General features: G+C 38.4%; 1 pseudogene; it reads right to left on the reverse strand.

Annotated features, from left to right (window-relative positions):
- Nucleotides 1-313: 313 nt before the first annotated feature.
- Nucleotides 314-2,049, reverse strand: LOC121640521 (annotated as a pseudogene).
- Nucleotides 2,050-8,862: the final 6,813 nt, after the last annotated feature.

The raw sequence follows: 8,862 nt of genomic DNA on the forward strand, positions 1-8,862 counted from the left end.
CTAACAAACGATGATGATGTGAGCAGACATACCATCCTTCTGACATCTGCATGACGTTGATCTTGTGTTATACAAACATTTAGAAGCATTCAGGACCTGAAACACACTGAACACAGGACAAATTCCAACAAATAAATCTGAACACTGAAAAACATTACAAACCAGTATCATGTTAACACACACACCCTGACCTTATTACACACTTATCTGACTGGAACAAAACATTATGAACAGAGACAAACGTGAGGAAAAACCACGGTAACGGTGACATAATATCAAGCTGATATAGAGAACGCAGCATCTTAGGAACTCGACAAGGGAACAGTGCGACATGTAACTCATGTCATGCCCTGCTTTGCCATGAAGTCGAGCTGAAGGTCTGAAATTATATTAGCAAAAATTCCCTTTAGATAATAACTAAAGAGTTTAAGACTGTGATGAAGGTAAAAAAAAAATAAATAAATAAATAAAAACATCTGCATGAATGTTAAAGAGCTAATTGTGTTTTACCTGAGTAAAATTCAAGCCTCTCTTTGAGCTCTTCAATAATGAGGTTCTTTTCCCTCAAATCCTCCAAAAGAGACGTTACTGCCCTATTTGCCTCTTTTCTCTGGCCACGGCGTCTTTTTGTCTCTCGCCAGGCTTTCCACCCTTGCTTGAGTTTCCTCAAGTCTTCTCTTAAGAGCAGTGGGAGAAGCAGGCAGAGTGTAACTGTGAACCTACAGGGATGAATGAACATGGTTAGAGTGATATTTAACTCCACACACATCACATTGACACCACAAGTGTATGGCCCACATTATTTCTTATAGTCTTCACCTGTGAAAGTCATTGCCAGTACTGTGTGTGTGTGTGTGTGTGTGTGTGTGTGTGCCAGGAATGTTTAAATAGTATTTAATTGTGAATGAATAGGTTTATTTGTGAGTGGCTGCAGGACCATAATATGTGATATGCTGCTGTTATATCTCCAGGGCCATGACGACATGATGTAAACAGTAAAAATATTCACCTCATCAGGCTGAGGTTGTGGTTGAGAGGTGTCAGTTGTTGGCTCATCCTGAAAGGCCACAGACTCGTTCTCGTCAGCTCTTCTGGACGTATTTGTTGTCCTAAGCTTTTCCGGCTAAAAGGAAGAAGCATAATAGTTAAAAAGAATATCTCACCCTGCCTGGTGATTTACATTTATAAATCAGTTATACACCTACTTTTTGGAGATGAACTGGGAATAAGAAGATGGATGGAATAACACCATCTCTGAGTGGGACAATCTGGCCTGTCCTATCAAAGTCTCCTGGCTTAAAATGTTCACTACAAAGCACAGAGAAAACACTGGCAGTGAATCCTTTCCTCCTCAAAGCCACTTCCCATGTCTTCCTCAAGTCTCTGTCTTTGGGAAACCTAACAAATGAAAACGGGAAACTAGGGACACTGCACAAGAACATTTCACAAATATGGTCAAGCTTATTTGTTTCCTTCTAACATCTTACAATATTTCTTTAACAAAACTACTATTGTGATGCAAAACTATGATGAACCAACCCTGTTAAACTCATTTGGAAACTTTTCAGATATTCAGTTGTCTGCATTTTCAAGTAGATGGGGTGGGAATGAGTCATGAAGAGTGGCTTACTGATGGTGAAATATATGTGAATAACACAGGCTGTGAAACCAGTGCTTGTCAATATGATAAACTAGTAATATTAGTTAAATGTCTACAGTGGTAATCTAAGGCATTGCTATGATTTATGCGGTCTCACTTGATGCCGCGTGAACATCGGCACTAAACATAGCCTACCAAGCTAGCTACGACTTCACTGATGGGCATAAATACAGCACAGTAATATTTGATTCATACAATATGACCAATAGTAGTATTCAAACTTACTTGTGAAAAGTAATCCCACGTGCCCTGTTTTCGACGGTCCGCAAATTCGAACAGGAATATGCTGCACAATACTCTGGCATCTTGTTTGGCTGCGTACTATCTGATTAGCTACCGGTCCAATATGGCGGCCGCATTTCTCGCGCTCCAATAGCTAATGCGGCGTCTATCCTTTATGTCTATGGTCTGCGCACTTCGAAGTGTGCAGACTAGGGATGGGAAGATTAACCGATATGAATCGATGCGCGGTCGTGCGTGTGCACGATGCGAGTGCATCGGTAGAGCAGCAGAGGATGAATGAAACTTTTGAAGCAAATCTAGATGCATCGGTTTTTGCGAGATGCATCGGTTTTTCTGAGATACGGCTTATTCTTTTAATACAGAATGTGTTTATTTATTAACAAGTGTTGTCAACCTGTTTTAGCGCATAATTTAAACGACCTACATAAAGTAGGCCTAAGCAACGGACTTGCGGATGTTTACACTACAACTCATGGGGGCTGTGCGGATGAAGCCAGTGATGCGCCCACAGGTAGTTGTCAGGAAGCGCGAATTAGCAAAACAAACATGTCGGACGCCAAGATCATTTATCCTCCACTTAGTTTCAAGTCCAAAGTTTGGGAACACTATGGATTTTACAAGAAAGAAGGACGACTTGACAAGACAGCTGCAATTTGTAAAATGTGCCACGCATCTGTAAAATACACGGGCAGTACGACTAATCTGATATCTCACTTGAAGCGGCGCCACGGTGTTGTTGTGGAAGCGTCTGCCAGTGTCCCTGCATCCCCTTCCTCCAGCTCGGATCCCCCTGTAGCTACGAGCTCCAGAAGCGGTGAGAAAAGTATTGAAAATTTTTTCCATGCCCCGCTTGCCACCAGTTCCGCGCGCTCTATGGCAATAACTGATGCTATTGCATTGTTTTTCTTGGAAATACTTAAATATGTGCCATGTGTTTTAAAATGGCCTAAGTAGTATGTGCCATGTGTTTTAAAATGGCCTAAGTATGTGCCATGTGTTTTAAAATGGCCTAAGTATGTGCCATGTGTTTTAAAATGGCCTTACTGTAAACCAACACTCAAGCTCTGAGAGAAAAAACAGTTTGTAAAAATGTCTTGGCTTTACTTGGTTAATAAAAAATCAAACTAATTCATTGGCACTGCATCCTCTTTCACATTACTACATCGGATACTTAGTATCGAGATGCGTATTGGATCGGCATTATACCTTAGATGCCCAACCCTAGTGCAGACCCAAACTTGCAGTTCTTCTTCTTCTTCTTCTTCTTTGGGTTTTAAGGCGGTTGGCAGCTAACTTACTGGTGCATTACCGCCACCAACTGGACTGGGGTGTGGAACATGAGTCTTACCTGTCTAACATTAAAAAAACAAAAAAAAAAAACAAAGAAAACCAAACAAACAAACAAAAGAAGAAAAAAAAAAAAAAAAATTCTGTTCATTAGTCCTGTAGCCCTCAGGAAACGAAATACATAATTGAAACAGACTTCACCTGAGCTTCTCTGAAGAATGTCCTGCAAGTTAAATGTTATCTTTCGTCCCTGCAACAGTGAGACCAATATGCGCATATCATCCTGGTATTTAGGGCAATATATAAACACATGCTCTATGGTCTCTGGACTACCACATACTTCACAGTTGCCATCTGCATGTTTCTTTAGTTCTTCTTCTTCTTCTTCTTCTTGTTCTTCTTCTTGTTCTTGTTTTTTGGCGGGTGGCACCTTCCAATCAGGTGCATTACTGCCACCTACTATGCTGGAGTGTGGGTCTGAGCGGATAAGACAAAAAAACAAAAAAAAAACTAGATTCTAGTAATTAACCCTGTTTCCTTTAGGAAACATAAGTACTGCCATGGCTCACCCCTTAATATAGATGATAGCTGGAGATCTGTGATGCCAGCTTTCTTTAAACCTGCATGGAATTTAAGTCTTTCTACTGAATATTCTGGACACTGACATAACACATGTTGAACTGTCTCTTCTTCACTACAATTTTCACACAAACCCGACGGGTGTTTGCCTATTAAGTTTAACGTTTTATTTAAGCCAGTGTGTCCAATTCTGAGTCTAGTGATGACCTGCCCCCTGCTGGTCTCATTTTGCCCACCTTCCCCTGGATCGAATGTAAGTGTCTGCCAGTCCTTTCTTCATCCCATTTCTTTTGCCATTCCTGCAAGATGTGTCTCTTGATTATAGATTTATGACTTGAAGTTGGCAAACATCGACATCCTTTATTTAGCCTTCACTCCATGGCTATACCGGAAGTACCTCGACTTCCACTTAGCCTTCACAATAATACCACAATACACGACATCCCCCTTCGCAGTATTTATTATTATTTTTTATTTTTTATTTACTTAGAATTAAACCAGAAGATATAAAATAACTAGCCCCACAACAGCACTGACAGATGTATCAGTTAATGCTGACTTAACTTCAATAACATCTTTGCAAACAAAATGGATTAGTGCACTTAGCTTAACAGAACACTTTTTTTTACCTTCTGTAAACTTAGCTTTATCATATACACTTCAGGTTTTAACATTGCTAACTTATAGTTGTTATTGTCCATTTTAACATTACTCTCTAAATCTCAGTGGAGTGTTGACCAGTCTTCCTGATCTGGTACGAAAAGGTTGTGAGAGTGCAGACGTGTCAGCAGTGTCACTGTTTTGAGCTGGTGCTGAGGATTGTGCCTGTGTATCAACACTGTCAGCCAACTGAGTGTTGTCACAATCCATTTCCTCATTAATGTTCTCTTCAGAAGCTGGTGGAGACGCTGCTTCAGCCGTCTGTCTCAGGTGCTTTCTGTTACGTCTGAAGATTCTTCCTTCAGGTGTGCAGACAACATAGGAGCGCGTCTGGTCATGTTTTTTCACAACCACCCCTGGTTCCCAACTGTTTCCTGACCTCATCCTCACATTTTCTCCAGAATGCAACTCAGGCAGTAGTTTTGCATGACGATCAAAGTACTTTTTTGTTTCACCTGTTTTTCTTTCATTTGTCTATATGCACTTGATGTGACATGATTGAACTCACAGCTTGCGGCAAGTCCTCACTGGCATATTGTGGACCATTGTCAGAAAATACCACATCAAGGATTCCATGTCTTGACAAGATTGATTTCATGGCTGTTATCACCCCTTTTCTGGTTGTATTTCTGGTAGTCTCATTATCTCTGGGTATTTGGGGAAGTAGTCAACACACAGCAGAAACTCTGAACCATTGCTGTGAAATAGATCAGTGCCAACATCACAGATCCGACTCTTCGTTAGTTGTCAAGTTACTAGAATTAATATTTTTTTTCCTGGTAAAAACAGTATATATACAAAAGACGGAGGTGATTGTTATAGAAAATGCTGATTTTAAAGATATCTTTCAAACGATGTAAGTTCAGTCTATGCAGCCACTTTCCAGTAAGAAGGCAGAGTCAGGGTGCAACATTTTGATGACATCAAAAAAGCTTGTTTTAGACAAAACAAACAAAAAAACAGAACTTTGTTCTTCTCGCTGTGGCAAGTGCAAGAACAACTTGTGTTGGCCCATTACAATATTATTATTAATATTTTTGTTTCACAAGGTCTCGTTCGTGATGTCCACGTATTTATGTGCAATGCAAAATGAACCTGGTTATTTATTTATTTATTTTTTTTAACAATGTGTTTATTAAATTTTCACATCTTATAATAAACAGTCTACAAGTGATCAGTATTATATTAATATGACATTATCATCCCCTATCCCCCACCTTATGAACAGAATAGAACAAAACAAAATATCGCTCTCTTAATTACGCAAAAATTATACGAAGATCATCAAACTAAAAAATGCAAAGGAGTATATCAGTTACAATATCATACCTACAGTTACCTTCTAATTAAATATGCATTGCTGTACACTACACACTCCAGTTATATAATACTATTAAGAAGAGTAAAGAATCTCTACACCTCCTGTAGAAAATGACCAATATTAGATTTTTTAATATAATTAGTAAAAGGTTTCCAAATTTCTTCATAGACATCTAATTTGTGTTACAGAAAATATGTTATTCTTTCCAAGGCCATGCACTGTGCCATTGAATTAATCCAGGCTCCCATACTAGGTGCATCAGACTTTTTCCAGTTAAGAGCTATCATTCTTTTGGCTTGTAATATTGCGAAATCTATGAATTTGCGCTGCTGGTATTTTAATTTCAGATTATTTGGATATAGATGTAACAGAATCATTTTTGCATCTAAGGGGATATTCAAAGATAAAATTACCTTTATAATATTGATCACTTCTACCCAAAAATCTCTAATATTGTTACACTCCCAGACACAATGCATAAACGTCCCCTGAGCCTCTCTGCATTTAAAGCATGTATCTGGGATATTTTTGTTAAATCTATTTAATTTGACAGGAGTCAGATATGTTTGCATCAACCAGTTGTATTGAAGTAGCTTTAGGCTAACATTACCTGACTTTTTCTGGGAGTTAACACAGATTTGTTTCCATTCATCTTTTGAAATATCCCCTGTTATGTCCATCTTCCATAATTCAAGTTTATGGGTTGTTGACTCAGTAGACCCTAACGCCAGCCAGTTGTAAAAAACTGCTATTAATCCCTTATTATTGCATTTCTTAGTGATTAATTCCTCTAGGGAAGAAAGAGCCGGTAACTTTATTGATTGGTTTTGCATAGAGAGAATAAAACTCCTAGTTTGTAGATATTTAAAGAAATGCTTCCTTGGGACATCATACTTTATACATATTTGTTCAAATGACATCAAAGTTTCCTCCTCAAAGATATTACTAACCTTACACAGTCCTTTTTTAAACTACAACTGAAAACCTGGGTCCAATTTGCCTGGTTTAAATAATGCGTTACCCCAAATTGGGCTAAACTGGGATAAAGAGTCAGCTATCTTCATATATTCTTTTACCTCATACCATACAACAATCATATTGCGAACAATAGGATGAGTAGTGACTGTTTTCAATTGCCTAACCTTATCTGAGTATATGTATATATTTAATGGCAGTTCAGAGAAGCTTGACTCCATATCTACCCATGATGGTTTGTTTCCAGAAGAAAAGTAAAACATGATTGTTCTTAACTGTGTGGCTAAATAATACCAGTACAGGTTGGGACATTTTAACCCCCCAGCATCAAATGGAAGATAAAGTAAAGAAAGACGGACTCGAGGGCATTTCTTATTCCAAATAAATTTCCTAAATAATGTGTTAATCTTGGAAAATAATCCAGCAGGTGGCGCCAAGGGAATGTTTTGGAATAGGTACAGGAACCTGGTTATTTTATATGTAGCCGGGTTTACAGAACACACGTGACTCCAAATAAACTGTCTTTGTGGGATCTTGGTTTCCCTTTTTTGTTTTTATTTCGCGAGTCTTTTACTCATGGCCATAAAAGAAGAACAAACAAAAATGATATCTCCGTTGTGCAGACACAAACAAAAAAAAAACAGAATTGAGCCAATCCAATAAGATACAACACAACAGTGCACGACATGGCAGTGGCACCTAAATGGATAAATAAAAACAAACCATTACCATCACACTGCCTATACAAGTACAACACTTATGGCACATAAAGAACATGTTACACCATTTAACGTTGTACAAAAATATCTCATACACATTGTAGCAGATTCCATCGTCGTCAAAATAAAGATTGGAACTTTTGTTTAATTGTGACTGAATTAAACATCTTTGAGGATTTTCTCTCCTTACAGACTAACGGTCTCACTCCCAAAGTGGGGGTCTGACTCTAATTTATGACTTGGTTTCCAGCTCCACAGGTCAACAAAGGTCGACTCTCCCCAACATGGACTGGAAAGGACTTCATTTAAGTTATTTACGAGATCTGGGAAATTTCTGAACTTTAATCTTCTGCAAATATAAATTTGCTTTTTAGTTAACAACCAAAGGATCCCAGATGCAACTCTTCATCCAAGATGTCCACTTTGAAACTGTCTTGTCCTAAACTTGTGTTTTCCTTCCACTGATAAGCGGAAACCCCCTTTAACAGAAAACCTGGACACACCAAGAAACGTTTATCTTAACATTCCAGAAGGTAATAAAGTGTCTTAATGTTTCTCTGTGTCCCCGACAGAGAAGACAGACTTTGTGTGAAGAGTAAAAGGTCATACTTTACTAGTCAACAATGTTCATTTAAATAGATACACATATATATATATATATATATGTGTGTGTGTGTGTGTGTGTGTGTTATAAACCTAAACTTGAACTTGAACTTGAACATGCATATAATCCTTATCATTGTTTACAAGGTTTAATCAACTAGCTTGATTAATTGGTGACCTGAAACTTTATTACTGTGTTTGTGTGAGATATAACCTTTTTACTATTTTCTTGTCTTTTCGATGATTCACTGATAGATTTTAATGATGTCTCATTTAAGGCTTTAATAACTTGGATATATGGATATATTCACAAAATGTTTAATTTGATAACTCTTTACTAAATGATCAGGCCAGCCCCTCCGTATCTGCTATCTGACCCAAAACCAGCCCACAAGACTGTTATTGGTCAAGATAATGGTCCCATCCTTTCCATGGGGTGGGTCTCCAAACTAACACTTTTAAACTCAGAACAAAGAGTTAGTTTGTTCTGTTCTGTTCGTCTGCTTCTTGCTCTTCCTCCGTGGCCCTCGCCGCTTTAAGTGGACTTCCAGTTCCCTTCAACCCATCCTCTCCAGACATGGCCCTCTTCCAGAGTTAGGACACTTGGTCTGAACGCCAGAGAGAGAAAGAGAGAGATGCTGCCAGAGCATTAAGTTTGCAGTGATGTGAAGAACATCACTACAGATACTAAAGTTCGTGCCTGCATACAAGATGCATGATTGGGAATTTTTGGCTCTTTTTGGACTCCGTAGTTCATTCCTTTTTTCCAGCTAATACTTCGCTTTTCTTGAATTTTTATCTTTTGGACTTTTAAT

Source organism: Melanotaenia boesemani, chromosome 5 (genome assembly GCF_017639745.1).
Source record: "Melanotaenia boesemani isolate fMelBoe1 chromosome 5, fMelBoe1.pri, whole genome shotgun sequence".
NCBI classification, from domain to species: domain Eukaryota; kingdom Metazoa; phylum Chordata; class Actinopteri; order Atheriniformes; family Melanotaeniidae; genus Melanotaenia; species Melanotaenia boesemani.